The 3,741-nt window shown below is 39.3% G+C and overlaps 1 pseudogene across 1 annotated transcript; it reads right to left on the bottom strand.

Moving 5' to 3' along the window:
* Positions 1-1,754: 1,754 nt before the first annotated feature.
* LOC308261891 (large ribosomal subunit protein uL15-like) lies at positions 1,755-2,576 on the bottom strand (annotated as a pseudogene). The gene is made up of 2 exons: positions 2,427-2,576; positions 1,755-2,041 (listed from the first exon to the last, which is right to left on the bottom strand). The product of its transcript is annotated as a large ribosomal subunit protein uL15-like (transcript).
* Positions 2,577-3,741: the final 1,165 nt, after the last annotated feature.

The following is a 3,741-nucleotide window of genomic DNA, read 5'->3' as shown; positions in this document are numbered from 1 at the left end:
CAAGGACTTTAAAGCATCATTAGGTTAGCCAGGCATGGTGGCGCATGCTTATTAATCCCAGAGCTTGGGAGGCTGAGACAGAAGGATCGCACAGGTTCAAAGCCAGCCTCAGGTACTTAGTGAGCCTCTCAGCAACTTAGTGAGAGCCTGTTTCCAAATAAAGTATAAAATAGGTCTGAGAGTATAGCCTGGAGGGAAAAAAAAGCCCCTGGGTTCCACTGCTAATACCACAAAAATAAATAAAGTGTCATTAGGTTATTTATTTGGTGATTTTCTGTTCTTATGTGGGCACTCAGTTCTATGAATTTTCCTCTTAATTACTGCCTTAGAGGTGTCCCAGAGGTTTTGATATGTTATGCCTCTATTTTCATTTGTTTCTAGGAATTTTTTTAATTTGAGTTCTTCCTTCTTCTATGCCCCATTCCTCATTAAGCAGTTTGGTGTTCAGTCTCCACATGTTTATGTGGTTACTCTGGATCTTCTTATAGTTGATTTCTAGTTTCATTCATTGTGGTCTGAAAAGACACAGGGAAGTATGTCACATTTTTTGAATTTGCTAGTGCTCCTTTGTATCCTGGGATGTTGGGATGTGGTCTATTTTGGTGAAGGTTCCATGAGCAGCTGAGAAAAAAATGTAAACTCTGTTGTAGTTGGGTGGAATATTCTGTATGTGACTAATAGGCCCATTTAGTTTATTGTATTATTTAGGTCTGAGGCATCTTAACTGACCTGTTTTTTAGAAAATTGGTCTAGTGATGTGAGAGGGGTGTTGAAGTCTCCTAGTAGTGTTGTATTGAGATCTATGTGTGATTTAATGTCACAAAGAGTTTGTTTTAGAAAGTGGCTGCACCTACATTTGGGCATATCTATGTTGGCTATCTTTATTTCCTTTAGATGGATTGTTCCTTTTACCAGTTTAAAAAAAAAAAAAAAGTAACCTGCTTTGTCTCTTCTAATCAGTTTGGGTTTGAAGTCTAACTTGTCTGATATCATAGTTGCTACTCCTGCTTATCTTCGAGTTCCATTGGCAAGAATTACCTTGCTCCAGCCTTTCATCTTTAGTTTGTGGCTATCCTTACTTGTAAGATGTGTTTCTTGCAGGCAGCAGATAGATGGATTCTGGTGTTGTTGTTGTTGTTGTTGTTGTTGTTGTTGTTGTTGTTGTGTGTGGTACTGGGGTTCCTGGAAGCCCTTCTACCTCTGAGCTACACTCCCAGACCTATTTTATACTTTTTTATTTTTGGAAACAGGGTTTCTTAAGCCAGCACAGCTGGCTTCAAACCTGCGCGATCCTCCTGTCTCCATCTCCCAAGCGCGGTGATTACAAGCGCGATGATTACAAGCGTGCGCCACCACGCCCAGCTGGATTCTGGTTTTTAATACATTTTGCCACTTTTATTGGGGAGTTGAGGCCATTTATGTTCAGCATGATTATTGAAAGATGATTCTTAATTCCTAACATTTTGAGTTTTAACTTCTATTTGTGGTAGTGTTAGTTATTCTTTGCTTATTCCTTATTTGCAGTTAATCTCTTTGAATATTTTTATCTAATGCTGGTTTGTGAGACATAAATTTGTGAAAGATTATTTCCCCATTGAATATGAGAGATAATTTTGCTAGGTAAGAAATTTGGTGCTACAAGTTGTTTTCTTTCAGAGTTTTGAATATGTTGCACCAGGCCCTCCTGGCTTTCATGACTTGGTTTTGGAAATCTATTTGTTAGCATTTAATGAACTTCTGGAACTGTGTGGTTTTCAAGCCACCAGAACACAGCCACCCCCAACACCCTTAATCTCCTCAGCTCTTCTGCTGAAGAATTTGGCCTTGACAATGACAGGCTCCTTTGGGAGCTTTCCTTTCCCAAAAACTTTGTAGTAACCCAATTGTACTGCATCAATAACAGGAGCGGCTCCAATCTTGGCAGCATTTACTTGTGTCTGCTCACTGACCAGTGTCCACAGTTTATCAAGGTGGACAGTTGGGCAGAAGCTTTGGTTCCTCTTTAAGTGGTAATGCCTCATACCAACTTTCCCAAAGTAACCTGGGTGTCCCGTCCCTAAGGCTCCGACCTGCAGAGCCTTAGGAAAGAAGACACAAACGCCGAGTCTGCTGATGATACTTCTTCTTTAATGCTTCCTTCTTCAATCTCCTTCAGTGCGTACAGCAAGCAAAATATATATCAGCATCATAGCCCCTCCCTGGGCATGCACCTTTCTAACCCTCTCATAGGCAGGCTGGTGGTAGCACGAGGCACTGCATCACTGATCATCCTACAGGCATGTAATATGACACACTGCGCATGCTCAAGGAGACATCAGTCTTGTGAGTGAGTCTTATGACTTGGCAGCAATCCAAGGCGCCATCTTGAGTCAACGCTGGCAACAAGCCTAGACACCATCTCGGTCCAGCCGAGTGGGCCCCGACACCTGGGTGATAATTGTCAAAGTTGATCCTGTAGTGATGCATGCCACCACCATTACCCTGGCCTCCTGGGTGCTTCCAATACTTGCCAATGCAGGCTGGCCATAACTCACATAGCCCCGAAGTTTCTGCATCTTTCTGGGTCTGAATGACATGTTGACGGCCAGGACGAAAGAGCAATAACAAATTTTTATCTTCACTAAACTCATGGCTCCCTAAGGAGCCAAAGAAGTGATGGGTGAGTAAACCTGAACATGAGAATTTGATCCTCATGTAGAGAGCCAGGTTCATTTCATAACTTTATAGGCAGCCAAAGCACCAAGTCTTAATCTGATAGAGTCTTTCCCAGAAGACATATAAGTAAAATTTAATTTATTAGCTTGGTAACTGCTTTTTGCTGTCACCACTATTAAATCATGACATATTTATCACATTAACTCTTCTAAATCCTGACAGGACTTTGCTCTAATCCTACTCTATGCCCAACATATGTACACTGAAAAAAAAAATAAAAACAAAGCTGGTTACACAAACCAGAAAGTTCCACTTTGCCTCAAAATAAAGTTTTCATAAATCCCTAGAATTTCCCCAAAGACAAAACCTTCTAAGCATCTCTGAAAAATAGTCACATAGTAACTTAAAGCCAAGTTCACTTTGCATTAACTTATAAAGTGACAATTCTCTGAATAACCAAATTATTTAGAACATATTTAGGAAGCAATTGAATTTTGCAATCAAATCAAATGTAGGTTTGAATCCCAACTCAAACAATATGATATCTGAGTCCCAAGTAGAGTTCTTAAATTTCTTTATGCTCCAGTCTCCTCATTTCTTAAGTGGGTTTTTGTGGAATCTAAATAAGATAACTCAAAAATACATACGATGAAACCTGATCAGTCAGTATTGCTATTATTGGCTTTATTTTATTTCCTGTAATGACTACAATTACCTGTGCCATCTGTATCAGTCATATTAGGCAAAATGATGTTTCATTGACAAATTACTCCAAAATCTCATCATTAGAAATCAGTGCTCCAATCTACAGATTCAACGCAATACCCATTAAATTACCAAGATCATTCCTCACAGACATGGAAAAATCAGTCCTTAAATTCATTTGGAACAACAAAATACCCACAATAGCCAAAGTAGTTCTCAGCAACAAAAAAACAAAAACAAAAACCATGTAAAAGGAATCACAATATCTGACTTTAAACTATACTACAAAGCCATAGTAATAAAAACAGCATGGTACTGGCATAAAACAGATACATAGACCAATGGAACAGAATAGAATACTCAGAAACAAATCCACACAAT

This window comes from Muscardinus avellanarius, assembly GCF_963383645.1.
Source record: "Muscardinus avellanarius genome assembly, chromosome: 4".
Classification (NCBI taxonomy): domain Eukaryota; kingdom Metazoa; phylum Chordata; class Mammalia; order Rodentia; family Gliridae; genus Muscardinus; species Muscardinus avellanarius.
The sequence above is the reverse complement of the archived record's forward strand: the minus strand, read 5'-3'. Positions and strand labels throughout refer to the sequence as shown.